Source organism: Cervus elaphus, chromosome 29 (assembly GCF_910594005.1).
Source record: "Cervus elaphus chromosome 29, mCerEla1.1, whole genome shotgun sequence".
NCBI classification, from domain to species: domain Eukaryota; kingdom Metazoa; phylum Chordata; class Mammalia; order Artiodactyla; family Cervidae; genus Cervus; species Cervus elaphus.
This window is the reverse complement of record NC_057843.1, coordinates 56075383-56100204: the sequence shown is the minus strand read 5'-3', so window position 1 is coordinate 56100204 and position 24822 is coordinate 56075383.

Below are 24822 nucleotides of genomic sequence, written 5' to 3'. Positions count from 1 at the left end.
TCAAAGAGGCACCTTCATGTTCATTACAGCAGTATTCACAGTAAGCCACGTATAGAAATAACATAAGTTTCAATCAGTGGATGAATGGATACAGAAAATGTGATAGATAAGTTATTCAACTTCAAAAAGAAGGAAATGCTGCCATTTGTGACACCATAGATAAATCTGTAGGGCTTAACACTAAGGAAATTAAGCCAGACAGATAAAAGCAAATACTGCATTGCTTATATATGGAATCTAAAAAAAAGAAAAAAATCAATTCATAGAAACAGACAGTAGAACAGAGGGTGCTAGGGCTGACGAGGTGGAGGAAAAGAGAGATTGTTAAAAGGGTATAAACTTTCAGTTATAAGATGAATAAGCTCTAAGGATCTAATATATCACAAGGTGACTCTAGTTGATAAGTCTTACTGCATAACTGAAATTTGCTGAGACGGTAACTCATAACTGCTCTCATCACACCAAATGAAAGGTAAATATGTGAGGGGATGGATGTATTAACTTGATTATAATCATTTCACAATATATATGTCTATAAAACCATCCCATTGCACACCTTAAATATATAAATTTTTATTTGTCAACTATATGTCAATAAACTCAGAAAAAAAGTAACAGCATTAAAGAAAAATGAATTATTACAATGCTTGCAAAAAAAGACAAAACAGCCAGCCAAACAAAAATACAAAGACAAATGGGTTAGTGGGGTCTCAGCACATCCTCTGAAAGGGACTTGCTGGTTGCCGCAGTTCCTCCCATCCCCTGATAGAAGGTGTAGTCTTTACTTAATGTTAAATAATGTCTTCCTTTTCTCTCTACTTTTGCAACCACATCTCACCCCTCGAATCAAAACACAATCAGCTGCCTATTGGTACACTGAAAATGATGCTTCCTTTTTATTGGTTTATTTTCTCCTAAGGTCTTTTTAAAGACTTTGGCACCTCATCAATGAACCATCTGTTTTAACTTGATTAAAGCATAGCAGATTGACTATTAAAAGATTAAGCAGTCAAAATTAAATAATATTAGATTTTTAAAATAAATGTCAAATTGCAATGTGCTTATCAGAGTAAATTATTTTTGCCTCTGTTAATACCATACACACTAAGTCAAAAACACTCAACATCCAAACCTAAACTTATTGGGAGCAATTTTTACTTTTCTCAAGATGAGATGGTCATAAATAACATTTCCAGAACTCCCTATCACGACTGTCACAAACACAGATGCTAATATCTGCCTTTTCCTTTTCTCCAGTATAAGATGGTCAGAAACAAAACTTTGGGAAATCTAAACTCACCCACATAGAACACAAGGAGGAAATGTCAAGACAATAACCAACACATCAATAGGCAGTAAGATAAAGTCAAAAGTAAAACTGAGCGGAGGAAGCCAAGGTAAGAAGAGCCTTTGGCAAACTCATTAAATAACTTCAGTTTGCTTCTTGTTTTCTGTACCCAGTATTTTTCAACAAATATGAAGACCAATGTTAGATGTGCTGGGAATTTCTAAGATAAATGTTCACTTCTTCAAAGAGTTTATAAACCATGTTCTGGCTTTGGCACCCTATTAAACTGACCAATCCTCTGCCTCACTTCCTCTAGCCCAAGGTGACAACTAGCTAATCTGAAAACATACTAACCTAATATGTGACCTTCTTTTCTCTCTTTATTTACAGTGTAAAAGGAACCTGAGTAAATTGTGTTAAAGTCTTAATTCCAAGGAATGCCTCTAACGGGGTGTCAAGCTTATGGACAGATATTTTTGAGCAAGTACTGACTTCATTGCTTATACGCAGGGCAGATTAAGTTGCCGGGTAGGATAACTGGGACTGGAGAAAGTGGTGAGGTTTAGTTCTTTTTGATCAGTCTGCAAAAAGCACAATTTCAGATACTGCACAGATGTACAGATGTTAAGTTCTTCTGGGTATTTTATGACTTCCTGGGAACTCAAATACTGAATTGTGCTAACTTAGAAAGATAACTTTTAAGCAGTAGTGTTGAATCACAAGTCATAATTAGAATACCAATGGTAAAGATCAGTCAGAAGTTTCTATTTTATGGGAGCTTTATTACTTCAATCAACAATCGTTCTTTTTGTTTTCAAGAAACAGAAAGAAGGAAACAGCACTAAGAAGCGATGGAAAGGGAGTGGATTGCAGATTGCAAAGTAGGTAGAAAACACTTGAACATGCAAAACATGAGAGTAGGAAGAGATACATCATAGATTTTTTGATGCTAATCTAGGTCAGGAATTTACAGTATATGATCAGCATGAAATGAAATACTCTCTCTAAAACCCTGCCTTTTGATAGACTGCATTCCGAGGTCTCTTAAGGGAAGCCATAGACATCTGCATTGTTATCTCCATAGCAACCTGTGTGGGGACTTCAAAACATGTATGTGAGGGAAGTGGGGATAAATCATTTCCTGAAATATTGAAAATAAAAATATAGAAAAGGAAAGATTTAGTAGATGCCCAAGTCTATAAAGAGACTGGTAAGACTGGGATGTCATAGTGAAATTTTGCATGATGTTACCCAGTTTGAGGTTATTTTATCTGAATGGACCTAGGTATTTACATTTTTAAACAAGCTCCCCCAGTGAAATGGGTGCAGACTTTTGGAGACACAGTCTCAGAAGCAGATCTAAGATCTGTGATGACTTTCTTTGTGGTCAGCACTGCTTGCTGCCACAATACCAAGCAGGGCAGTAGTGCAGAAGTGTTCCTAAGCCTTGCACACTTTTCTCTTTGTCACAACTAAAGATAGCTCTGCCTTTCCCAAGCACCTGCTCCTAGGTTGAAATTTGAGATAAGTTCCCTGCAGCTTAGAAATTAAGTCAAATTGGAATTTGACAATTACCTAGAATGTGGCTGTAAAAAAATGGATGTGAACATAGATGATGACTTGGGAATAATAAAATTTTTAGAGCTTAATTTAGTCATAGCAAGAAAGACATCAATGTCACTTTTCTTTCTTTTTTTTTTTTCCATTTATTTATATTAGTTGGAGGCTAATTACTTTACAATATTGTAGTGGTTTTTGCCATACATTGACATGAATCAGCCATGGATTTACATGTATTCCCCATCCCGATCCCCCTTCCCATCTCCCTCTCCACCTGATCCCTCTGGGTCTTCCCAGTGCACCAGCCCTGAGCACTTGTCTCATGCATCCCACCTGGGCTGGTGATCTGTTCCACCCTCGATAATATACATGTTTTGATGCTGTTCTCTCGAAACATCCCACCCTCACCTTTTCCCACAGAGTCCAAAAGTCTGCTCTGTACATCTGTGTCTCTTTTTCTGTTTTCCATATAGGGTTATCGTTACCATCTTTCTAAATTCCATATATATGCGTTAGTATTCTGTATTGGTCTTTATCTTTCTGGCTTACTTCACTCTGTATAATGGGCTCCAGCTTCATCCATCTCATTAGGACTGATTCAAATGCATTCTTTTTAATGGCTGAGTAATATTCCATGGGGGGTATATGTACCACAGCTTCCTCATCCATTCGTCTGCTGATGGGCATCTAGGTTGCTTCCATGTCCTGGCTATTATAAACAGTGCTGTGATGAACATTGGGGTGCACATGTCTCTTTCAGATCTGGTTTCCTCGGTGTGTATGCCCAGAGGTGGGATTGCTGGGTCATATGGCAGTCCTATTTCCAGTTTTTTAAGAAATCTCCACACTGTTCTCCATAGCGGCTGTACTAGTTTGCATTCCCACCAACAGTGTAAGAGGGTTCCCTTTTCTCCACACCCTCTCCAGCATTTATTACTTGTAGACTTTTGGATAGCAGCCATCCTGACTGGCATGTAATGGTACCTCATTGCATTTCTCTGATAATGAGTGATGTTGAGCATCTTTTCATGTGTTTGTTAGCCATCTGTATGTCTTCTTTGGAGAAATGTCTGTTTAGTTCTTTAGCCCATTTTCTGATTGGGTCATTTATTTTTCTGGAATTGAGCTGCAGGAGTTTCTTGTACATTTTTGAGATTAATCCTTTGTCTGTTGCTTTATTTGCTATTATTTTCTCCCATTCTGAAGGCTATCTTTTAACCTTACTTATAGTTTCCTTTGTAGTGCAAAAGCTTTTAAGTTTCATTAGGTCCCATTTGTTTATTTTTGCTTTTATTTCCAATATTCTGGGAGGTGGGTCATAGAGGATCCTGCTGTGATTCATGTCGGAGAGTGTTTTGCCTATGTTCTCCTCTAGGAGTTTTATAGTTTCTGGTCTTACATTTAGATCTTTAATCCATTTTGAGTTTATTTTTGTGTATGGTGTTAGAAAGTGTTCTAGTTTCATTCTTTTACAAGTGGTTGACCAGTTTTCCCAGCACCACTTGTTGAAAAGGTTGTCTTTTTTCCATTGTATATCCTTGCCTCCTTTGTCAAAGATAAGGTGTCCATAGGTTCGTGGATTTATCTCTGGGCTTTCTATTCTGTTCCATTGATCTATATTTCTGTCTTTGTGCCAGTACCATACTGTCTTGATGACTGTGGCTTTGTAGTAGAGTCTGAAGTCAGGCAAGTCGATTCCTCCAGTTCCATTCTTCTTTCTCAAGATTACTTTGGCTATTTGAGGTTTTTTTGTATTTCCATACAAATTGTGAAATTATTTGTTCTAGTTCTGTGAAAAATACCTTTGGTAGCTTGATAGGGATTGCATTGAATCTATAGATTGCTTTGGGTAGAATAGCCATTTTGACAATATTGATTCTTCCAATCTATGAACACGGTATGTTTCTCCATCTGTTTGTGTCCTCTTTGATTTCTTTCATCAGTGTTTTATAGTTTTCTATGTATAGGCCTTTTGTTTCTTTAGGTAGATGTACTCCTAAGTATTTTATTCTTTTTGTTGCAATGGTGAATGGTATTGTTTCCTTAATTTCTCTTTCTGTTTTTTTCATTGTTAGTGTATAGGAATGCAAGGGATTTCTGTGTGTTAATTTTATATCCTGCAACTTTACTATATTCATTGATTAGCTCTAGTAATTTTCTGGAAGAGTCTTTAGGGTTTTCTATGTAGAGGATCATGTCATCTGCAAACAGCGAGAGTTTCACTTCTTCTTTTCCTATCTGGATTCCTTTTACTTCTTTTTCTGCTCTGATTGCTGTGGCCAAAACTTCCAACACTATGTTGAATAGTAGTGGTGAGAGTGGGCACCCTTGTCTTGTTCCTGATTTCAGGGGAAATGCTTTCAATTTTTCACCATTGAGGGTGATGCTTGCTGTGGGTTTGTCATATATAGCTTTTATTATGTTGAGGTATGTTCCTTCTATTCCTGCTTTCTGGAGAGTTTTAATCATAAATGAGTGTTGAATTTTGTCAAAGGCTTTCTCTGCATCTATTGAGATAATCATATGGTTTTTATCTTTCAATTTGTTAATGTGGTGTATTACATTGATTGATTTGTGGATATTAAAGAATCCTTGCATTCCTGGGATAAAGCCCACTTGGTCATGGTGTATGATCTTTTTAATATGTTGTTGGATTCTGTTTGCTAGAATTTTGTTAAGGATTTTTGCATCTATGTTCATCAGTGATATTGGCCTGTAGTTTTCCTTTTTTGTGGCATCTTTGTCTGGTTTTGGAATTAGGGTGATGGTGGCCTCATAGAATGAGTTTGGAAGTTTACCTTATTCTGCAATTTTCTAGAAGAGTTTGAGTAAGATAGGTGTTAGTTCTTCTCTAAATTTTTGGTAGAATTCAGCTGTGAAGCCATCTGGTCCTGGGCTTTTGTTTGCTGGGAGATTTCTGATTACAGTTTCGATTTCTTTGCTTGTGATGGCTCTGTTAAGATCTTCTATTTCTTCCTGGTTCAGTTGTGTAAAGTTGTACTTCTCTAAGAATTTGTCCATTTCATCCAAGTTGTCCATTTTATTGGCATAGAGCTGCTGGTAGTAGTCTCTTATGATCCTTTGTATTTCAGTGTTGTCTGTTGTGATCTCTCCATTTTCATTTCTAATTTTGTTAATTTGGTTCTTCTCTCTTTGTTTCTTAATGAGTCTTGCTAATGGTTTGTCAATTTTGTTTTTTTTTTTTCAAAAAACCAGCTTTTAGCTTTGTTGATTTTTGCTATGGTTTCTATTGTTTCTTTTGCATTTATTTCTGCCCTAATTTTTAAGATTTCTTTCCTTCTGCTAACCCTGGGGTTCTTCATTTCTTCCTTCTCTAATTGCTTTAGGTGTAGAGTTAGGTTATTTATTTGGCTTTTTTCTTGTTTCTTGATGTAAGCCTGTAATGCTATGAACCTTCCCCTTAGCACTGCTTTTACAGTGTCCCATAGGTTTTGGGTTGTTGTGTTTTCATTTTCATTTATTTCTATGCATATTTTGATTTCTTCTATGACTTGTTGGTTATTCAGAAGCAGGTTATTTAGCCTCCATGTGTTTGAATTTTTAACAATTTTTTTTCCTGTAGTTGAGATCTAATCTTACTGCACTGTGGTCAGAAAAGATGACTGGAATGATTCCATTTTTTTTAATTTGATCGGTCTCTCTCCTCTTGAATCCCCCTTTTTCTCCTCCTGCTCATCTCTATCTCCCTCCTCCCTCTCCTCCTCTTCATGTAACTCTGTGAACCTCTCTGGGAGTCCCTCACGGGGGTGAATCTTTCGCCACTAACCTAGAAGTTTTATTAGCAGTGCTGTATAGTAGGAGAAGTCTTGAGACTACTGGAAGAATAAAACTGAAATCCAGAGGCAGGAGACTTAAGCCCAAAACCCGAGAACACCAGAAAACTCCTGACTACATGGAACTTTAAGTAATAAGAGACCGTCCAAAAGCCTCCATACCTACACTGAAACCAACCACCACCCAAGAGCCAATAAGTTCCAGAGCAAGACAAAGCACGTAAATTCTCCAGCAACGCAGGAACATAGCCCTGAACGCCAACATACAGGCTGCCCAAGGTCACACCTAACACATAGACCCATCTCAAAACTCATCACTGGGCACTCCATTGCACTCCAGAGAGAAGAAATCAAGTTCCACGCACCAGAACACTGACGCAAGCTTCCCTAACCAGGAAACCTTGACAAGCCAATCGTCTAACCCCACCCACTGGGTAAAACCTCCACAATAAAAAGGAATCACAGACCTCCAGAATACAGAAAGCCCACTCCAGACACAGCAATCTAAACAAGATGAAAAGGCAGAGAAATACCCAACAGGTAAAGGAACATGAAAAATGCCCACCAAGTCAAACAAAAGAGGAGGAGATAGGGAATCTACCTGAAAAAGAATTTAGAATAATGATAATAAAAATGATCCAAAATCTTGAAAACAAAATGGAGTTACAGATAAATAGCCTGGAGACAAAGATTGAAAAGATGCAAGAAATGTTTAATAAAGACCTAGAAGAAATTAAAAAGAGTCAATTAAAAATGAATAATGCAATGAATGAGATCAAAACACTCTGGAGGAAACCAAGAGTAGAATAATGGAGACAGAAGATAGGATAAGTGAGGTAGAAGATAAAATGGTGGAAATAAATGAAGCAGAGAGGAAAAAAGAAAAAAGAATCAAAAGAAATGAGGACAACCTCAGGGACCTCTGGGACAATGTGAAACGCCCCAACATTCGAATCATAGGAGTCCCAGAAGAAGAAGACAAAGGCCATGAGGAAATACTCGAGGAGATAATAGCTGAAAACTTCCCTAAAATGGGGAAGGAAATAGCCACCCAAGTCCAAGAAACCCAGAGAGTCCCAAACAGGATAAACCCAAGGCGAAACACCCCAAGACACATATTAATCAAATTAATAAAGATCAAACACAAAGAACAAATATTAAAAGCAGCAAGGGAGAAACAACAAATAACACACAAAGGGATTCCCATAAGGATAACAGCTGATCTATCAATAGAAACCCTCCAGGCCAGAAGGGAATGGCAGGACATACTTAAGGTAATGAAAGAGAATAACCTACAACCTAGATTACTGTATCCAGCAAGGATCTCATTCAGATATGAAGGAGAAATCAAAAGCTTTACAGACAAGCAAAAGCTGAGAGAATTCAGCACCACCAAACCAGCTCTTCAACAAATGCTAAAGGATCTTCTCTAGACAGGAAATGCAGAAAGGTTGTATGAACACAAACCCAAAACAACAAAGCAAATGGCAACGGGATCATACTTATCAATAATTACCTTAAATGTAAATGAATGCCCCAACAAAAAGACAAAGACTGGGTGAATGGATACAAAAACAAGACCCCTATATATGCTGTCTACAAGAGACCCACCTCAAAACACGAGACACATACAGACTAAAAGTGAAGGGCTGGAAAAAAATATTTCACGCAAACGGAGAACAAAAGAAAGCAGGAGTCGCAATACTCATATCAGATAAAATAGACTTTCAAATAAAGGATGTGAAAAGAGACAAAGAAGGACACTACATAATGATCAAAGGATCAATCCAAGAAGAAGATATAACAATTATAAATATATATGCAGCCAACATAGGAGCACTGCAATATTATGGCAAATGCTAATGAGTATGAAAGAGGAAATTAATAGTAACACAATAATAGTGGGAGACTTTAATACCCCACTCACAACTATGGATAGATCAACTAAACAGAAAATTAACAAGGAAACACAAACCTTAAATGACACAATGGACCAGCTAGACCTAATTGATATCTATAGGACATTTCACCCCAAAACAATCAACTTCACCTTTTTCTCAAGTGCACATGGAACCTTCTCCAGAATAGATCACATCCTGGGCCACAAATCTGGTCTTGGAAAATTTCTTACCCATTTTAATGACCTGTATACTTTCAGTTCTGAGACCACAGCTGAATGATTCCAACAAAATAAGAAGTGAAAGTTCAAGGAAGAACTGAATTTTCTATATAATCCTTTGCATCCTCGAAAGCTATAGACTCTAAATTTGAATCCTTTACTTTTAAATTTCCTGAATGGAAGATCATAATTTTGGAAGGCTAGAAGCTAGAAGCAAAGATTTTGACAGTTTTCATACTATACTTCAGAGTAAGCTGAGTTAAAAAAAAAGTAATTATGTGCAACTCTTAAATTCAGTTTTCTAAGAGCACTCAAAATATTGTTATTTCCATGAGATTCCTTTGCCTTGAAGTAAAAAGAATGGTTTAATGAAATTCAGCTATTAATGAAATAATGGAAAGAAAAATTATTAATAAGACCCCTGGCACAGTGCATTTTCAAAGGTGTCAATTAGAAAAGGGGCAAAGGTGATGTTTCTGACAAGGTCATTGGCTTTCAAAGCCTGGGGAACAGACATTGAAGGTCAATAATTTTATCCATGCAGAATAAAAATGAGCAAGGCTATATGGTACCTTTGAAGTAAATCTTGTAATAGGAGAAACAACAATTAAGCTATTAAAATGGCAAAGACTGAAAAAAAATGAAGGTGTAAATAGAGCCTGTTCATTCTGCTTCCTGCTGTTAGAGGTCCTGTATCCATAGTTCTGGAGGGTAATTCAGAGCTGCTAAGATATACTTAAAAATAAACTCCAACCTCTAAACAAATTAGGTGGAGAAGGGTAAAAATTTTCTTGGATTTGTTTCAAATTCTTGACCTTGGAAATCATTGCCTCACATTGGGAATTCCTTTTAAAAACAAATGTTTAGATTTCTTTCTAATATACTGCCTTCTATTACCAGGATCTTAATGTTTTTGGGTCTTCCCATGTTTCTAAAATTTAACCCAAAGTAACAGAGATTCCTAAAGACAGAGATGCAAGAGTAACTTAGGGAATATAGACAGGTGGTTGTGGTTTCTCAGGCCAGGCTTCAGTACTTGGTGGGGATTCAAATTCTAGTTAGTTGACAAGCAAAGAGAAGGTTCAGAAGCACAAGATTCAGAAGCACAAAAAATCATTCTTCAAATGTCTAAAAGTGTCTAACAGGAAATGAGTGTTGGGTTCATTCTGGATGATCTTAATGGGTCATACCAACCCATTAAAGTTATATACAGAGATTTAAGTATTTATTTGCCTCAGCTTAAGAGAAAAATTTCCAAAAGTTAGAACATTTTAAAATCAAAGTCTCTTTGGGAGAGAATGTTTAGCCATGCAAGATGACTATTGGAATATTTTAGCAAAAAGTTATGATACATTGGATGAGAAATTGGAAAAATGGCCATTTCTGGTCTCTTTAACCCTGGGATTATAAGATTACATGATACTATGATCCTAAAAGGCAACAAACAGCATGGCTATAGAGACATATCTTTATACTTATGTATGATTAAAATGTTATTATCTTCTCCTAGGCTTCTGTGGCTTTTACTAGTTTTTAAAAATAAGAACCCTAGTCACTATTTTAACTTTGAACTTACAGTATTCTGTAGTAAACCATTTCATGGATAATCATTGAGAAATCCTCAAAAGTTCTATAGCATTGTTATTATTATTATTGGCATTGGCTTGTCATGTAGGATCATTAGACATGCACCTGGAAATGTCATCATGTTGCTGGCCTGGAACACGAATATATTTATGTGTTCCTATGTGAAAAGTCATGTATTAAAACAAGAAGAGAGCTGAAGTGCCTATATTTAATAAATAGTAGAAACATTTAATTTAAAAATCTAAAAATAAATACAAATCTGCATTTATAAAAAGTCATATATTAGCCTCTTTATCTTCATGATATGTTCTTATAACATTCATTTAATGGGAAAACAGTTATAACTATAGCCAGTTGTGAGCTTGTTTACAAAAATGAGCTTCTTTAGGGAGAGTGAAAATAAATGAAAATTAAATTAGAAACATGACTCACGAGTTAAAAATGATAACCTCCTATCTTCAATAGTCAACAGATATTAATATATACTATGTATAACATGTTGCAGTACATATCATGAGGATTATAAAGATGTGTATGACATGAATGTGGTATCAAGAACCTTGTAATTTAGTGTAGAAAGTATGAAATTTAGTATCATAAAGCAAAGGATATATAGTGGGAAGTGAGTGACTGATTATTGAGGCTGAGTTACTATAAAATGCATAAGGATTTTTGTCTTTTGTCATCAAATAAATACAAAATATGGTTAAAAGTAATATAGAAAGACTTCCAAACAAAGGAAGTCACTTTGAAGTACCCTGAGATCCACTCCCCAGAGTCAACTGCTTTTAATCACTTTTCCTTCTTTTTTTCTCTTGATGTTAAGAGTATCCCCTAAACATATACACACACACTTAGACACACACATACACACACAATTGATCTATTAACTACAGAGTTTTGTCAATTAAATCTTGCTATATGGATGATGATATAGCTCACTTACACCACAACTCAGCCGTTGGGTAAAGACCACATTCAGACTTTTGATGCTTGAAGTGCTTTATATTGAAAAGTGAGTGAGATATTTTATTCATTGATTTCTATCATTCTATATGTATGGGCTTGTGGTCTAGTTCCCTAAATATCCTTACTGGTAAAGCATTACTTATGAACATGAAGTGTAACCTCTTCATTCTTGCATTTATTTATTAATTCAGTCAATAAATCTTTATTCAGTGCCTACTGTATGCCAGGAACTAGGTTGGGTATCAGGAATAAAGTCCAGAGCAACATTTTCCCTCATGGAGCTTATTTTTATTCTGAACTGACAGCCTCTTTGCTTTTATCTGTAGTCTAGACACTGAGACAAGTATTGAACAGATAATTATAATTGTGCTGTGTGCTATGAAGAAGTGTAGGGTAATTTGCAAGTGTAATAAAGGGTTACCTCCAAGTTACCCTGAAGGTCAGGGAATTTATAGATGATTAAACTTTTATCACTTTTCCCCAGCATCTTACTGCTTTCACTGGTTTTAAAGAAATAAGAATTCCAAACTGGTCAACCACTTGTAAAAGAACGAAACTAGAACATTTTCTAACACTATACACAAAAATAAACTCAAAATGGATTAAAGATCTAAATGTAAGACCAGAAACTATAAAACTCCTAGAGGAAAGCATAGGCAAAACACTCTCTGACATAAATCACAGCAGGATCCTCTATGACCCACCTCCCAGAGTAATGGAAATAAAAACAAAAATAAACAAATGGGACCTAATGAAACTTAAAAGCTTTTGCACAATGAAGGAAACTATAAGCAAGGTGAAAAGACAGCCTTCAGAATGGGAGAAAATAATAGAAAACAAAGCAACTGACAAAGAATTAATCTCAAAAATATACAAGCAATTCCTGCAGTTCAATTCCAGAAAAATAAATGACCCAATCAGAAAATGGGCCAAAGAACTAAACAGACATTTCTCCAAAGAAGACATACAGATGGCTAACAAACACATGAAAAGATGCTCAACATCACTCATTATCAGAGAAATGCAAATCAAAACCACAATGAGGTACCATTACACGCCAGTCAGGATGGCTGCTATCCAAAAGTCTACAAGCAATAAATGCTGGAGAGGGTGTGGAGAAAAGGGAACCCTCTTACACTGTTGGTGGGAATGCAAACTAGTACAGCCACTATGGAGAACAGCGTGAAGATTCCTTAAAAAACTGGAAATAGAACTGCCATATGACCCAGCAATCCCACTGCTGGGCATACACACCGAGGAAACCAGATCTGAAAGAGACACGTGTACCCCAATGTTCATCGCAGCACTGTTTATAATAGCCAGGACATGGAAGCAACCTAGATGTCCCTCAGCAGATGAATGGATAAGACAGGCACGGTACATATACACCATGGAATATTACTCAGCCATTAAAAAGAATGCATTTGAAGCAGTTCTAATGAAGTGGATGAAACTGGAGCCAATTATACAGAGCGAAGTAAGTCAGAAAGAAAAACACCAATACAGTATTCTAATACATATATATGGAATTTAGAAAGATGGTAATGATGACCCTATATGTGAAACAGCAAAAGAGACACAGATCTACAGAACAGCCTTTTGGACTCTGTGGGAGAAGGTGAGAGTGGGATGATTTGAGAGAATAGCATTGAAACATGCATATTATCATATGTGAAACAGATCACCAGCCCAGGTTTGATGGATGAGACAGGGTGCTCAGGGCTGGTGCAATGGGATGACCCAGAGGGATAGGATGGGGAGGGAGGTGGGAGGGGGCATCAGGATGAGGAACACATGTACACCCATGGCTGCTTCATGTCATTGTATGGTAAAAACCACTACAATATTGTAAAGTAATTAGCATCCAATTAAAATAAATTACTTAAGAAATAAGAATTCCAATAATTATTTTAATTTTGACTTTATACTATACTATCCCCAGCCTCCATGAGATAATGACACTTATGTGAAGGATGAAGAGGAGGTGGACGACAAGTTGTAAAGAGTAGGAAGAGGATTCCAGACAAAAGGAACCATTATGAAGTGAGAATGAACACGGTATGTGGATAAACAGGAAGTGACTTCTCAATTTGATAGAAGTTTAAAATCAGAGATGTATTTACTTCATTCCTTAAGTGCTCTTTACAATTCTTTAAATCTTTAACTTCTTTAAAATAGAATTTGTCAGTAAAGAATACAATGATATCCTTCTATTCAGATAGGAAAGGAGGTAATAGATATTAAATGATACTTGTTAGACATCCCTCTCAGATCTTTTAAAACCTGTGAGGTACATGTCCTAGCTCCCCTTTTATGGACAGCCAAACCCTGGCACCCATTTACAAATGGGTTATATTATTGTAGATGAATCCAAATATCTTATGAAAATTATCTAACTCAGAGACCGAAACGATTGCTGCTCTAAGAATGTGTATTGAAGGGGAAACAAGGCCCCACTCAGAACGCAGCCAGAGATTTTCATGCCCTTCCGCACGTCACATGCAGGATCCAAGGACCGGGAGAGCGCTGAGTGAGCATGAAAAGAACACTTTTAAAGACTCCGTTCCTGCCTCTCCTTCAGCCCCCCGCCCCCGCCCCAAGCACTGAAGAAGCACAGGTGACAAACGGGACTTGTGGATTGAGTGTGAGTACCAATGCAGCACTTTTAAGTGCTATTTCCCCCTTTAAGCATCAGTGAATTTAAGAGCTAAGAAAAGGAGAGTGCAGCTGTGCAATCTGCCACTTGTTCTCTCTCCAAAAACCCTTTACAGTTCCATCTTCTCCCTCCCTTCTGATTTAATATTTATTGTATGATGAGGTAGAAAGAAGAGAAAAAGCTCTTCATGATAAAAAAAATAAATTATAATAGTTCTACCTGCCTACTTCCATTTCCTTGGGAATAACAAATTCTGGCATTTGTTATTAGATCAAAGGCCTACATGGAAAAAGTGTTCACTAAAGAACTGAGAGGAATGTAAGAGGTGATGTTTATAGGCAAAATGAGATCATGTGGTTATAAGACCCATGGATGTCATATAAAATATGGGACTTGTGGTATATGTTCATGGTTAAAATGCTTAACTCTCCTATATTGTTTTGCTAAATCCACATGTCAACCTACAATGATTTAATCTTGGTCTACAGGTAATCATGGGCTTCCTGGTGGCTCAGACGGTAAAGAATCTGCCTATAATGTGGGAGACCTGGGTTTGATCCCAAGGTTGGGAAGATCCCCTGGAGGAGGGAATGGCTACCCACTTCAGTATTCTTGCCTGGAGAATCTCATGGACAGAGGAGCCTGGCAGGCTATGCACAAGTAAAGTAAATAGAACTTGCAAGTGAAGAATACTATGCCAACCTTCTACTCAGACAGGAAAGGAGATAAATGATATTAAATAATACTTGTCAGACATCCCTCTCAGATCTTTTAAAAACTGTGAGGTACATGTCCTAGCTTCCCTTTTATGGACAGTCAGACCCTGGCACTCACTTACAAATGGGTTTATTTTATTGTAGCTGAACCCCAATATCTAATGGGCTACAGTCCATGGGGGTACAAAGAGTCGGACATGACTGAGCAACTAACACTGATAGGTAATCATATTTATTTAAGCAAATTTCTTAAATTTTTATCTAATATTAATGAAACAGAATGAAAGGCAGTTTACTCATAATGTCTGGGAAATGCTTGATCTCCCAGTTAATGATATTTCTAGAGTTCAGTTATTTAGTTCTAAGTCTAAACGAGTGCTGTCTAGTAATATTGGGTTGGCCAAGAAGTTCACTCAAGAAGTTCCATGACATCTTATGAAAAAGCCTAAATGAACTTTTTCATGTTCAAAACCTAAATGAATGACCAAATATAATGTATGCCACATATATTTTGAAAAATGTTTGTAGTCACATTAAAAATGTAATAATAAACAGATAAAATTAACTTTTAGGATGTGTATTGTTTTATTCCATACAGTTGAGCTGTTATTATTTCAACATGTAATCAGTATGGAAAATTGAGATGCTTTACTTTTTTCATACTAATCTTCAAAATCTAATTTGTATTTTACAATTAAAACACATCTCAAATTGAATGCTAAGTTTTTATTGAAATAGTTGATCTGTAAACTCATAAAATTCAGAGCTGAAAAAGTAGATTCATAGATAGAGAGTAGAAACATCGGTGGTTACAAGGGGTTGAAGGGAAGGAAGAGAGAGCACAAAGGAGGTTCAGGGCAGTGAAACTATTCCATATGATAATATAATGGTGTGTGCCAAGTCGCTTCAGTCGTGTCCAACTTTCTAACCCTATGGACTGTAGCCCGCCAGTCTCCTGTCCAGGGGAATCTCCAGGCAAGAATATTGGGCTGATTTGCCATGCCCTCCTCCAGAGGATCTTCCCAACCCAGGGACTGAACCTGAGACTCTTACGTCTCCTGCACGGGCAGGTGGGTTCTTTACCACTAGCACCACCTGGGAAGTCCTAATATGATGGAGACATGCCATTATGCATTTGTCAAAACCCACAGCATGTACATCAGCAAGAGTGAACCATAATGTAAAGTAGGAACTTCGAGTGATAATTAGTTGTCAATGTAGGTTCATTTTGAATGGTAACAAATGTCCCACTCTGGTGCCAGATATTGATAGTGGGGGAGGTTGTATACGTGGAGAGAGAAGATGGATCTATGACAACTCTGTACTTTCTGCTCAGTTCTACTGTGACCAACCAAAGCTGCTTTAAAATATAAAGTCTACCAAAAACTATGAACTGACCAGTGAATTTTCTCATCAAACTTTCATTTGTATCTCTTCTGAGAAACTTATGTTTACATGATGCAGTATACAGTTTAGCACTTGCAGAATATCTTGTAATTAAAGAAATTCTTTTCCCTTTTAGTTATGTCAATTACTATGTAATAGAACTTTGTTAAGGCCAGACCCTTGTTTCATATGCTTGTGTTCATATATTGGGCTTATTACACTGAATTTACCTCCCAATCTACTATTAGTAGAATAGAACATATATCTTTAAAACCATCAACACATCAAAGTAATAGACCATGCAGGCCCCAGTAACTGAATCTAAGAGAGTAGTGGGGAAAGTTTTTTTTTTTTATTCTTTTATACTTGATTTTGTGATTATGAAGGCATGGACCTTAAAGTGGATCAATAAGAAAATTGACTTTTAAAAGTTTATGGTATCGAGATTCCTAGGTAAAATCCTATTTCTGTAACATAAAATGGTGTTGCTCCTTCACCTGAGCTCATCATCTCTCAGAGTCTATGGGAAGTGATAGAAGAAACAGATTTTCCACAGCATTCCTTTAAGAATTAACATTTGTGAATCCTCACAATTTTACTTGGGGACGCAGGCAGGAAAATGTACATTTAAGCAAAGAAAGTGTTTCAAAATAAGTGCATTATTATACACCTGCTTCAGGGATTAGCAATACCTGACTACAGACAAATTAGATGTCTGGATCAATAGCATATACAGTGAAGCCAAGTGTTAAGTGAGGGCTACCTTCTGGATCCTTCTGTTTTATTACAGTGATTTCAAATAACATGGTCCATTCTGTTCATTTCAGAGAGCACTGATTAGAAACATGAGACATTGATTTGTGTGCCAAACAGAAGTAAAAGTGAGTAAGACAAGAGTCCCTGACTTCAAAGAGCATTGCTTGTCTGAAAGTTGAGTTCTCTAAGGAAGACAGGAAATTGCCAGTATACTTTTACATTAACAGCTTCAAATTCTAGGCTCTAGGGGAAACCCCTTTTTTACTTTTTTTCCCTATAATGAGAAATGGGGATTAAAATGCTACCTGATGTTCTAGAACACTGTCTACCATTTCTCAAGTCCTAAAATTCTGGGCAGAACTGAACTGGAAAAGTCCTTTCAGCACCCATTATCTCTTGAGTTTAAATCCAAAATCTTTGCCAATCCCTTCTAGGGAACTAACTGGAAGATCTCTTGTCTAGCTCTCCAGCTTCATCTCTCTCTGGGTATTAATACATTTGTCTTCAGCCACACTAGTCTCTTGATCTTCCTCCAACATACCAAACGGCTCACAACCTTTGGATTTGCTGTTTCCCTCTGCCTGGAAGTTTTCTTCATATAACTGACGTCTTCATCAGTCAGTTTTGTTCTGACACGACATTTCTTCAAGGAGCCTTTGGCTGACCATTTTTTCTAAAACAACCTTCCTCAAGCCCTGGTTCTCTCTAAACTTTTAAATTTTCTTTACAGGATTTATTTCTTCCTTTTAAATCTTCTCCACAGGATTTATTACTACTTAATTCACTTTTCTTGTCCCCTCTACTGGAATCCAAGGTTCATGATGAAAAGGGCTCTGTCTTATCCAGGCCACAAGAAAGTAGTAGTCATCTCATGTAGGGTGCTTAGTAAATGGTTGCTAAATTAATGAATGTTTTGTTCATCCATTCACTGGTTGAGGGGCTCTGGATAAGTCAGTTTACATCTTTTAATCACAGTTTCCTCTTTCATGAGATTTTTACCTAGCATGAGTTTGAGTAAACTCCAGGAGTTGGTGATGGACAGGGAGGCCTGGTGTGCTGCGATTCATGGGTCACAAAGAGTTGGACACGACTGAGCGACTGAACTGAACTGAATAAGATAATGCCTATGAGAAAATAATGAGAGTTGTTAAATATCACACAGATATTAAGTAAGTATTGTTATTTTTCCTTCTGAGGTTAACCGGGCCTTCAAACAGCTATCAAAATTCCTTAGATTCAGAGTAGAAGACACCAGAGTCTGCTCTGCACAGCAAAAATGAGCCTCTGCACTTCAATCCATCTGCCAGCAAATGGAGGTATTGTGGGAGGCATGCCATGAGGATTTTGTACCTCTATACAACCACAGTGTTGAGTCCTTTAAAGAAAAAACAGACTAGAATGTTGTAAGACTCACCCCCAAGGATGCCACGGTCTTTTGTGACTGTGCCTGTTGGGAAGGCAAAAATCTCTTACGGCATTCCATATACCAGTCTCAATTACTTCTTGTCTACAAAAGTATTATTCTGTGTTTAGCTACTATATTTTTGTCAGCTTAGGCATTATTCAGCTTCTGAACGGTGCACGTAAGAAAACTGAAAATGAAAGGCAGTCAGCTCCCACTTTCTTAGATAATGACAATAATAATGTGGTAAACTGGTATATTCTTCAAGGAAATATGTAGGGAGATTCATTTTAAGCAACCTATCCTTATTAAATAGGATCTACTTAAAATAATCATACAGCTCAGATGGTCATGATATAGGCATATTAAGAGTTACATAGAAATACTTCAAAATAAGGGTAGCTGAATTCTGCTTTTGAATCTCAACAGTGTTCATATAATACATAGGAAAGAAAATAAGGGAGTAAATTATTAGCTGACAGTGCATATTAACTGCAAAGTCACTAAAACCTTTTCATTTACTTAAACTGATGGTATTACAAGCCACGTGCTAATAAACAGAGGAGAAGCAGCTTGCTGTGTACAGTCACTCCTTAGTAAGGTTAACAAACTACATTAACCATTCACTCATCTGTAACTCATAATTAATCACTCCTTGAAAATTACATTGTATAATAAATGAGGACAGACATGATTCATTAAAACTTCTAATTAATTCTATTTAATACTATTTCATAGTTCATTGATAAGTGCTGAGAGAAGATTACACTGTAGGATATTTGATGCATTACTGCTGAAGAAGTAAATAGGGGGAACATTATCTAAAATGAAACATGAATACTTGCAAATGAAAATGTCAGATGTTTATCACCACAGAGCCTAGTTCTGTACTCAAGGGTTTTTTGGCATCACCAGTGGAAAACTCCATTTTCAGAGCTGAATCAATTGGTTGTAAAAGCTTTTCTGAGTTCAACTTCGATACTCAGCATCTCAGACTAGAAAAGAGAGCTGAGACCACTTGTTTTTCTAATAACTGTCCATGTGCCTGTTTCAGGGCTAATGGCAGGACTCTTGTTAAGCAGATATTTCCACATTTGGAAGAAGATATATTTACATAAGAAGACAAATGCTTAACAGGCAATTATGGTTTAGGGTCGTTTAATTGCACTGGGTATTTGTGTTTATGCATGTGTGTGTCTGTGTGTGTTAAGCTAGATATTAATATAGCAAGAATATTAGAGTCAAGAAAATCCCTGTGCATTAACTATAATGTACTATTTTCAGAGAAGAGAAGGCTGTAAAGTATACAGTTTATAGCCTAGGCTGAGGAGAAGATAATCACTTCTGATAAGTGAATAATGTACTGGGTTGGCCAAAAGTTCACTTGAGCTTTTCCATAAGATGTTACAGAAAAACCTGAACAAACCTTTTGGCCAACCCAATATATTATAAAATGTGCAATAATGCATTATTAATTTTTCTTTTGCTTTACCAGTTATATAATACACCTTAAAAATGGGTTATAGTGGCTTCATGGTATCAGTAGAGAGAACTCTTAATGACAGACAGTATTCACAAAGCAGGCACCTAGTAAAAGAAGCTGTATCCTGAATTCATAAATAACTTCTACAACTCAATAATAAGACAATCAATTCAATAATTTGAACAGACACATATGAAAGGAGATGTACAAATGGTGAACGAATATATAAAAATATGCTCGACATTATCAATCACTGAGGAAATGATAAAACCATACTATAGCAAAATACGCTCATTAAACTTGTTAAAATTTAAAAGACTGGTAAGACCGAGTGCTGGCAAAGATGTGGAGCAGCTGAAATGCTCATATACCACTGACGGAGCGCAAGATGGAAAACCACTTTGGAAAAAATGTTGACGGTTTAAAAAAAAAAAAAGTCTACCATACTATTCATATGTATACTAATTCTACACATACTATACTATATACTATATACATACTATCTATACTATAATAGTATTCATATTCATACTAACCCAGCTATTCTAGGTATTTACGGAAGAGTAATACAATTTTTGTTTACTCAAATACTTGTATGTGAGTGTTCAGGGAAGCTTTATTAACAATGGCCCCAAATTATAAACAAACCAAACGCCCAATAATCAAAAGGATAAACTAAATGCAGTATATTCATACAATGGAATACCACTCAACAGGAAAAAAGAAAAACTGTCAACATGAATGGAAAAAGTCAGAAACAAAATCCTCAGAGTATATGAAAATCTAGAAAATGTAAATTAATCTAGCATGACAAATAGTAGACAAAATATTGCCTGGGGCTGCGAGCTGAGGGAAAAGTGAATTATACATGAGCCTGAGGAATTTGACGGAGGTAAAATAAGGGTTTTGTATCATGATAATGGTGACGGTTCATTGGTGTAACTGTCAAAACTCATGAAATTTTATTCTTTAAGTGGATACAGTTTATGTGAGTTAATTATTTTTTAAATAAAGTTGAAATTTTAAAATGAGTTATAAACTTGGTTGATACATCTCCCACTCAAAATAACAGGACTTTTTAGTAAAACAATTACTTTGAAACTTCAATTAAATTCTATCTACATAAGTGGCAGGTAGGATGGAGAAGGATAGTGCTCTAGGAGGAGTAGCCAGTTTTAAAGCATACACTGCTCATTTCTGGTCCTGAACAGGTGGGCACCAGCATGTTTCATTCTGCAGGAAAGGTGATCTGCAACTTTTCCTCAAGGTAAGTGACTTGAAAATGCTGGAGTCAATGTGCCTCCAAATGTTATCCTTTCCTGAGTTTAAGAAGGAACTGGTTGAAGGAGTCACTGCAGGTAATCCAAAAATGGCAGTTCAGGTATTAGATCTGTATTTTTGTGCCTGCTTCTGCCTGTGAAAAGCTGTATGATTTCAAGCTCTGACATCTTTGGACACATTTCCTCATCAGAAGAGAAAGGGCTGAGCTAGTTGTTTTTGGAGGCCCAAGGACTGTGTGGAGGTATGTGTGTACAAGCTCTCTGAGGACCATGAAAGGGGATGGGAGCAAGGGTTTGCAGGGGGACATTCAAGTTGCCAGGGCTCTAATTTCTGCTTTCAAGGTGTCTATTGTTGCAAAGCCTTTGACTGTGTTGATCACAGTAAACTGTGGAAAATTCTTTAAGAGATGGGACTACCAGACCACCTGACCTGCCTCTTGAGAAACCTGTATGCAGGTCAGGAAGCAACAGTTAGAACTGGGCATGGAACAACAGACTGGTTCCAAATAGGAAAAGGAGTACATCAAGGCTGTATCTTGTCACTGTGCTTATTTAACTTATATGCAGAGTACATCATGAGAAACGCTGGGCTGGATGAAGCACAAGCTGGAATCAAGATTGCAGGGAGAAATATCAATAACCTTAGATATGCAGATGACACCACCCTTGTGGCAGAGAGTGAAGAGGAACTAAAAAGCCTCTTGATGAAAGTGAAAGAGGAAAGTGAAAAAGTTGGTTTAGAGCTCAACATTCAGAAAACTAAGATCATGGCATCCAGTCCCATTACTTCATGGCAAATAGATGGGGAAACAGTGGAAACAGTGGCTGACTTTATTTTTTGGGGCTCCAAAATCACTGCAGATGGTGACTGCAGCCATGAAATTAAAAGATGCTTACTCCTTGGAAGGAAAGTTATGACCAACCTAGATAGCATATTAAAGAGCAGAGACATTACTTTGTCAACAAAGGTCTGTCTAGTCAAGGCTATGGTTTTTCCAGTAGTCATGTATGGGTGTGAGAGTTGGACTATAAGGAAAGCTGAATGCAGAAAAATTGATGCTTTTGAACTGTGGTGTTGGAGAAGACTCTTGAGAGTCCCTTGGATTACAAGGAGATCCAACCAGTCCATCCTAAAGGAAATCAGACCTGAATATTCATTGGAAGGACTGATTCTGAAGCTGAAACTCCAATATTTTGGCCACCTGATGCAAAGAGCTGACTCACTTGAAAAGACCCTGATGTTGGGAAAGATTGAAGGCAGGAGGAGAAGGGGATGACAGAGGATGAGATGGTTGGATGGCATCACTGACTCAATGGACATGAGTTTGGGTAAATTCTGGGAGTTGGTGATGGACAGGGAGGCCTGGCATGCTGCAGTCCATGGGGTCACAAAGAGTCAGACATGACTGAGCGACTGAACTGAACTGACTGTTGCAAAAACATTAAATAAAAATTAATCACAGCATTTGATTCTCTCTAGTCAATATTATATACCTCAAAACAGGGGCAAACTCATTAAAATATTTGTTTCATTAAAACTTTTTATTGTTGGAATGATGCACTGTTTCAATGCATATCACTTATAACACTACTGTCAAATTTAATTAACATTTTCTAGAAGAAAAGCTGACAGCCTCAGAGCTCTTCAGTGGTTTACTCTAAAGAACATGTTAAAGGCAAGATCTTTGCAATTCTTAAAACCAGAATTAGTACTTTTGAAAGACTACTATAAATGTGTAGAAAAAAGATGTAAATCTTATATGATGCTAAATTATTAACTTGACCTATGTTTCTCTCCTTATAGAATTGACCTTTTAGTGGTCTGGATTATCCACTCATTTTTAATTAAGTTTCCATATGGCAAATTGAAGCTGACCCTGTTACAATTAGAAAACTACACGGAAGGAAGGAGGCCATAAATATTGTGATAGAATTTATATTTTGTTCATTATGTACTTAGACTTACAGAGCCAGTAAAAAAAAAAAAAAAAAAGAAGAAGAAAAAAAACGAGAAAGAAAGAAAGAAATGAAGAGTTGTTACAATACACTGGATAAAACAGCCAATAAGTTAATTGATCATATAATTATATACTCCTCTCATATCAAAGTCTTATTTCTTCCAGTTTCATGGGCAATTGATGTAATTTCCCGATGTAGGCTGTGAAGATATTTTATTTAGCTGTTTAGTAAGTATTTTAACAAGTTTAAATTGTTATTAAGAGGCAACAAAGTAGGAAAAAAACATGCCTCAAAGGAGGTCATTTGGCTTTTCAATTGAGTTCTGCAATTTACTAACCTGGGCAAGTCATATATCCTACCTGCACCTCAGTTCTCCTCTCTCTCTAGTGGGAGTGATACTACTTATGTTTCTGGGGAGTCATCAGGATTAAAGGATGCAATATATGTGATAGCCTGTAAAACTAATATATTGGCATTAACTTTAGCATCTAATAAAATAATTTCTCACATTGCTCCATAGGTTTTTAGTCCTTTACAATGTTGAGATAACCTGGGGGATCCAGACAAGATGGTGACATAAGAGGCTCCCAAATTTCCCTCCCATGGATGGAAATTCAGCCACATGAAGAGAAATCCGGAAGTGAGGTAAGCGACCCTTAAACATCAAGTGATTGAAAATACTCACATCAAAAAATGTAGTATATGCTATGACACACTCTTACCATAAAACCCACCCCTGGCATAGTGCCATATAATCAGCTGCCTCCCAGCTTCTCCCTGAAGAGTGAAGGATTTGGACCACAGTCTTTTGTGCACCAACTTTTAAGGGTACCACCCAAGGTACAGGCACCTAAATCACACAGCTTTGAAAGTGAATGAGGCTTGCATTTACAAGTCCCTCAGGACTACAGTAAACAAAGAAGCAGTTGTTAAAGAGCACATAAGCACTTGCCACAGCGATGGTCCCAGGGTTTAGTGCAGTGATAGCAGGCAAAAACACTTATCTCCCAGCCTTTCCCTGGAAAGCATGTGACTGCATACTTCACAAGCTGCTGGGTAAGGATACTGAAGCCCTAACAGATACACACACATGCAATTCTACACAATAGCAGCACAACCCAAATTCTTCTAAGAATACTCATGGAACATCTTACAGGATAGATCATATGTCAAGCCAGAAAACATTTAATAAGACTGAAATCACATCAAGGATCTTTTCTGAATAGAAAACTAGAGATCAATTACAAAGGAAAACTGGAAAATTCACAACATAGCCCTGATCAATCAATGGGTCAAGGAAGAAATCAAAAGAGAAATTATAAAAAAAAATCTTGAGACAAAAATAGATAAAATATCAAAACTTACAAGATGCAACAAGAGCAGTACTAAAATGAAATGTTACAGTGATAAACTCCTACATTATGAAAAAAGTTCAGTTCAGTCGTGTCCGACTCTTTGCGACCCCATCAACTGCAGCACGCCAGGCCTCCCTGTCCATCACCAACTCCTGGAGCTTAATCAAGCTCATGTCCATGAGTCAATGATGCCGTCCAACCATCTCATCCTCTGTTGTCCCCTTCTCCTCCCACCTTCAATCTTTCCCAGCATCAGGGTCTTTCCAAATGAGTCAATTCTTCGCATCAGGTGGCCAAAGTTTTGGAGTTTCAGCTTCAGCATCAGCCCTTCCAATGAATATTCATGACTGATTTCATTTAGGATGGACTGGTTGGATCTCCTTGCTGTCCAAGGGACTCTCAAGAGTCTTCTCCAACACCACAGTTCAAAAGCATCAACTCTTTGGCGCTCAGCTTTCTTTTTAGTTCAATTCTCACATCCATACATGACTGCTGGAAAAAAACCCAAAGCT